This window comes from Carlito syrichta, unplaced genomic scaffold (genome assembly GCF_000164805.1).
Source record: "Carlito syrichta isolate Samal-C Ts95f unplaced genomic scaffold, Tarsius_syrichta-2.0.1 Scaffold313379, whole genome shotgun sequence".
In the NCBI taxonomy this organism is placed as follows: Eukaryota; Metazoa; Chordata; class Mammalia; order Primates; family Tarsiidae; genus Carlito; species Carlito syrichta.
The window spans coordinates 203,070-209,835 of record NW_007257475.1 but is presented as its reverse complement, the minus strand read 5'-3'; the positions used below and the strand labels follow the sequence as shown (position 1 = coordinate 209,835).

Below are 6,766 nucleotides of genomic sequence, written 5' to 3'. Positions count from 1 at the left end.
GGCCACTGCACTCCAGTCTGGGCGACGGAGTGAAACTCCAACTCAAAAAAAAAAAAAGATTTGTATACAGGGACGTTCTTGCTATATAGCCCATGCTAGGATTTTTTTCATATTTCAAATTAACTGTATGATAATTGTAGAAAAAATAAAAGAAAAAATTTGTCTTTGATGAGCTTCCCTGAGAGACTCACATGGCTTCTCTAATTCCTATTATCATATATGCATTCAAATATATGTGTTTTTAAACAAGAAACAACATTAAACTATACTTACCATTGTTTAACCTGTTTTTTAAACATCAATATCTTGCCATGTTAATTAACATAGAGCCACATTACAGTCTATATTTTGATGATTATTACTTATTGAACAGCATATTACATATACAGTGTAAAAAATTAGACAACACAGATAATTTTAAAAAGGAAGCCGGGCTCAGTGGCTCAGCCTGTAATCCCGCGCCTTGGGAGGCTGAGGTGAGTGGATTGCCTGAGCCCGCGGGTTCGAGACCTGCCTGGGCAACTTGGTGAGACCTCATCTCTAAAATAAATCAAAAAATTAGCTCGGTGTGATAGCACGCGCCTGTAGTTCCAGCTACTTGGAAGGCTGAGGCGGAAGGATCACCGGAGCCCAGCAGGTCGAGGCTGCGGTGGCCGGGAGTGGCCACTGCACTCCAGTCTGGGCGACAGAGTGAGACTCCAACTCAAAAAAAAAAAAAAAGAAAAAAAGAAAATTAAAAAGGAAAAGAAAGAGGGAAACTCTATATTCCCAGAGAGGACGACTGCTAATATTTTGATATATCCCCTTACAGATTCATTCCCGGTGCCTATTTCTTATAAATTAATATATGCACATTCATTTGCTTTTACAAAAGGAGCTTCATACTATGCATACTATTTTGCAACTTCTTTTTTTAGTGTAACAAAATTTCATGGACATTGTTTCAAAACAATGCATACTGATCTACAATGTGTACAGCTTGTGTACAGCTTTTAAGGGCTACCTGCATTTTGTTTATGGTTGTGGTGTAAGTAGCTTGGCCAGTGTTCTATGGTAGTGCGTATAGGGCCACTCTTGTGGACTTGTCTGGTCTTTCTTCCCCATGAACGTGATAAGAGCTGGATTACAGAAACTGAAAGGACTATTGCAGCCCTAAGATTTAATGCTGCTCTGCGTAGCCTTCAATTTCATGCTTATTAAGTGCTTTTATTTTGTTTGAGATGGGGGTCTCACTATGTTGCCCAGGCTGATCTTGAATTCCTGGTCTCAAACGATCCTCCCACCTCAGCCTCCTGAATAGCTGACTAAAAGCTCAAGCCACCGTGCCAGGCTTCAGTGCTTTTAAATTTGCAGATTTTTTTTTTTTTCTTCTGAGAACGAGAATACACTCTGATCTCTTCACAATATTTGCATAATATCTAGAAGAAATTATCTCAGGTCATCTGGTCTTCCACCTTCTTTTTTGGGTTGGGACTGACCTATGTATCCCAGGGGTGAACCTGATGTAGATTTATCTTCATTCCAGGTTTTTTTAACATAAAAAAATTGGCATTGAAGTTATTTAGAGTGGAATGATTTTTCCTCATTGTTGCACTTTTCCTTTCCGAGATCCTTTTTTTAAAAAAAACATGGTGTGGTTGGGACTTAGGGGAGTAAAATGACATGCTATATCACTACACATCTCAGCATCAATGTGGTTCAGAGAAGCCACAGAGATGCAACTTGGCTGTGTGGGACGTCACCTAGGGCATAATGCAGGTCAGGGAGAAAGGAAAGAGGCCGGCAGATGGGCAGTGTGAATCTCATCTGCTTCCACTAATGAATGTCCTCATCTTGGGTTAGGCATGGAGCATCTTTGAGCCTCAGTTTCCTTATTTGCCAAGTGGTGATGGTAATAGTCCTGATCTTGCAGGGTTGTTATGAAGTCAAGTGAGGTCACACACATAAAATATCTAGTACAAAGAAAGTGCTCAATAGATGAAGGTTCTTCTTACCATTTGCTCAGTTTTATCTGTACAATGGGGTTAAAATCCATCCCTCCCTTGAAATATAGGCATGAGAATATAAGATTGTGTATGTCAAGCACTGAGCGCAAAGCCTGGGCATATTTTGTGCCCCAGAAGTATTTATCTATTAAGTAAATATAGAGTAGGAAGGATCAATAGATGGATCAGTGGATGAATTAACGGATGACTGATTGTCTAGATGGAAAGATGGATGAGGGAATTTATGGGTGGGTAGACAAGTGGTTGGAAAGATGATTGGAATGGATGAAAATGTGAATGATTGAGAGAATGGGTACATGTATGGAGAGCTGGGTGATTAAGTAGATAGGAAAGTGAATTTATATATAGAATAGGTGGATGGATGGATGGATGGGTGAAAAAATGAATGGATGGATGAGTAGATGGATAGACAGCCAGATGGGTGGGTGGATGGATGGACAGACAGATGGATGGGTGGGTGGCTGAATAGAAAACCAGTTGGATGGATAGATTGTGGATGGATTAATAGAAAGATGGGTGGATTGGCAGACGAATGAACAGACAGATGGATGGATGGGTGAGTGGGTAGATGGATGGTTGGTTAGAAGGGTAACTGGAAGACTGAAAAATTGGGTGGGAGCATGTAGGGCTGGCTGAGTTGGTGGGAGAATAGATGAGCTTATGGACAAGTCCATGAATGAGTGGTTGGTGGACAGATTATTGAATGGGTGATTGGCAAGTGTGCTGAATTCCACCCAGATGTTCTACCCTAAGCCTGGGCGGGACTCAGCATCTCTACCTCTTCCTAATTTTCATGCAGAGACACTTCCTCAGCCCAATGTCACAGCCAGTAACTTAGCCCCATCGGAGCATGTGGACTCCACCAGTCTGCACTGCCTTCCTCCAAGGAGCACTATGGCCATCCAGTGGTATGTCAATGGCAGAACGTCTTCACTGGGGGCCACAGGGAGCTGTCCCTGGACCACAGGACATTGACTGTGTGAAACATCACCAGGAATGACATGGGATCTACCAGTGTGAGAGCTGGAACTCAGCCACTAGCAGCATCAGCAAACCCACTCTCGTCAAGGTCATGTGTGAGTCAGGGGCCTTGCTAAAGGGCGGGCAGGGATGCAGACAGGGCATGGCTGAGGGGTGAAGCAGGGGCGGAACTCTTGCTGGTTCTGTTGGCAGAGCTAGTGGTGTCTTCTAAGGAGGGAGTATCATTCTAAGTTGTATAAGAGCCTCACAGAGGTCAGAGATGCCCCATCCCACTGTGAGACATTCACCACTGACGTCCCTACAGATGACCCAACAGGGTATTTGGGAGAGGCTTGCAAGCCCCATGGATAGGACATGGAGCCTCAACTCCACCAGCCACTAATCTATTTCTGATGCCCAGAACTTATTAGGCCCTTAGTAGTATGTGCTAAATGAATGAATGATGAACAAATGAGTGAACTTTTTCAGTCATATGGGGAAGCAGGCTTTGGGGAAGTGGTTTTTATTTTTCAGGCCTCAATTTTCATATCTTTAAAATGGAAATGATAAAACCCGCCTAGTGGAAGATTCCTTGGTGGGTCAAAGAAGTAAAGTATTTACAGCACCTGAAAAAGTATCTGGCACATTGTAGGAGTTTGGTAAATGGTAGCTGTTGTCATTGACAATTACTGTATAATGTTTGATGGATTCCTCTTACTCAGTAAATGGAAAAACAGTTGCAGATTGATGGTGCACCAAGGTGTTATATGCTAAGCTCTGTATATGCAACAGAAAGCAAGGCAGATCCTTGATCCTGTTCTCCTTGGACTCGTAGTCCAGTGGAGGAGACAGACCCCTCCCTAAACAGTGTGACCCAGAGTGGGCAGAGAAGAGACAGGGAACCCAGAGGACTGAGCAGGTTGCTTTATCCAGCCTTGGGTCAACAAAGACTTTTTGGAAAAGCAGATCTGAGTGATAAATATGAAAGGACCAGGTGAAAGGATATAAGTAATGACATTCCAGGCAGAGGGAGCAGCTTGTGCAAAGGTCCGGAGGCACAAAATAGCAAGAAAGTTGACGAAAACCACGGGAAAATAGAAGTAGAGGTGGGAGAGGAAAAGATGGGTCTGGAGACTTCAGGGTCACATCATGGAGGGTCTTGAAATCCTTGGTCATGGTTTGCTCTTTATCTTTAAGTGCACCAAAGAGCTATGGGAAGGCTCTAAGCAGTAGAGTGACACAGTCAGACTTCCATTCCAATATCCCCTGGTCTGCCATATTGAAAATAAAGTGGAGAAATTAAAAGACCAGCCAGAAGGCTCTATCACAGTCAGGAGAATGGAGAATGGACCAGGGCAGGGGCCATGAGGAGGGAATGGGGGTGCTACATCCTGAGGTCACACGGGAGGGAAGACTGAAAAGAATAGAGAGCAGGTGGATGGCGGTACCACCTTTGAGATGGAGAGCTGGGAGGAGAAGCACTTCTGGGTTTGAAGACACTGTTTTTAAAAGATAGTGTATCGGCTGGATTTGGTGGCTCAGTCTGTAATCCCAGCACTTTGGGAGGCCGAGGCGAACGGATTGCCTGAGCCCGCAGGTTCGAGATCAGCCCAGGCAACTTGAAGAGACCTAGTCTCTACAATAAATCAAAAATTAGCCGAGCATGGTAGCACTTGCCTGTAGTTCCAGTTACTTGGAAGACTGTGGTGGAAAGATCGCTGGAGCCCAGCAGACCGACGCTGGGGTGGCCGTGAGTGTGCCACTGCACTCCAGCTTGGGTGACAGAGTGAGACTCTGACTCAAAAAAAAAGGCATATCAACAGAAAATATGAGGTTTGGTAAGGCCAACAGATTCGGAGATGACTGCCATTGGACAGACAGTTTTTTGCGGTTCCCAGAAGGAGGGGGCACACTGTGTCATGGAGGACCACACAGGAGACAATCGGGGGCAGTGGAGAGGGCAAAACTGGGGCATGCGTCTCTATTGTGGTTTTTGTAGGAAGGAATGAGTCAGGCAGTGTGGACAGGCTGAGGACTGGCTAGGTGGAATGATTTTGCAGGCTCTGGGGCTTTGGGGCTGCCCCTAGTTGCCTGCTACCTGGCCCTGGGTGTTTAGGACAAGTGAATGGTAGCCCTGAGGGAAGAGCACAATAATGGCAGGTGGTCAGTGGGTGGGTTCTGAATTGGTTGGTCTTCATTTGAAAAGCTGCTTGCGAGCAAATTGTTTATGAGCAAGTTGTTTACTATCTAAAATTCGTCTAACCCTGGGAGGTATGGGCCCTGCAAAGACATCAAGATGTCAAAGCAGCAGCAAGAAGGAAATAAAAGACATGGTTAATACAGACATCAAGTTCACTGTCAGACCGTTGACCTTGGAGTGCTCCTAGAGATGTCCAGGATCCAGCAGATAAATGAGTCTGAAGCTTAGAAAGAGGAGTTGACTGGGGGTGTGGATTTGGGCCTAACACCTGAGGTTGGGGCCTTAAGCCTCAGGAGTGGATGAGGTTGTCTTGGGAGGGTTAGAATGAGAAGAAAGGAAGCTAGAGTGTGAATCCTGGATACCACCAGGCTTGGGGCTCCGGTGGAAGAAGAGGGTCCCACAGAAGGGATTGATGACGCTTGTCAGAGGGAGGGAGAATGATAACAGAGAACCCAAGGGGGTGAGCTTGAGAACTCAAGTCAATCATTCATCCAACACTTATGAGCACCTCATGTGCACCAGGCTCCATGCTCCATGGAGCCAACATTTTAGATGAAGGAGGAAGACCATGGCAAAGAAGCAAAGAAAATTACAATGTCAGGTAGTGATAAATGCGAAGTTAAATCAAGGTGAGAGAGTGCTCAGAGGAGCCCTCAGAGGGTAGACACTGGAGCAGAGGCCAGGATGAAGTGAGAGAGTGCGCCATGGGGAGACCTGGGCAAGGGAGACCGCACATGCCAAGGCCCTGGGCTGCGAGTGTGCTTGGCATGTCTGAGGAGCAGCATGACTGAAAGTGAAGGAGGACAGTGAAGAAGAAGAGAACTGCCTTCCTCCAAGGGAGGTAATGAGGCTGGTTGTGCACGCCCCATGAACTGTGGCAAGGGCTTAGGATTTCACTCTTCACGAGATGGGAATGAAGGATTTGTGCAGAGCAGGGACATGACGTGACAGAGGTTTGGACAGGGCTTGAAAGGTCCCTCGGGCTGTGGGTGGAGAATAGGGTATGGGAGAGGGCGGCTGGGGTTGGGGAGAAGAAAACAGCTAGAAAGGGGATGGTCAACAGCAACAAATGCGGTTATGCCCTGGATGGGGATGAAAAGGTGTGGACAATGGCTGCTGGGTTCTGGTGAGGACAGAAGACCTTCCTCTTCCCTCTGTCCTGATCCTCTCAATCCTCTGCAGATGGCCCAGACCCTCCCACAGTCAACCTTGCAGACCCAGAGGTGACAGCTGGGTCAGCCCTCACCCTGTCCTGCTTTGCTGACTCAAACCCGTCTGCCCAGTACCGCTGGGAGTGGGCGGGAGGCCAGGCCCTGCCTCCCAGCACCTGGTCATCCCTGAGGCTGCACTGGACCAGGAGGGCACGTACACCTGTGAGGCATCCAACAGCATCACTCAACTCCGCAGCTCAGTCAGCGGGAAGATCCGGATCTCAGGTGGGTTTTGGGGTGTCACGGTGACAATGGCTTGGGCTCTCTTGTCCTGATGTATGTGGGTGCTGGGTTTTGCGTCAGTTATATGATACCTCGCAAAAAGCTGCACCAGCCGGGCTTGGTGGCTCAGCCTGTAATCCTGCACCTTTGGGAGGCTGAGGTGAGTG

The 6,766-nt window shown here is 46.7% G+C and overlaps 1 pseudogene; it reads left to right on the top strand.

Annotated features, from left to right (window-relative positions):
- Nucleotides 1-6,766, top strand: part of LOC110596739 — a 10,754-nt pseudogene that overhangs the window by 2,444 nt on the left and 1,544 nt on the right.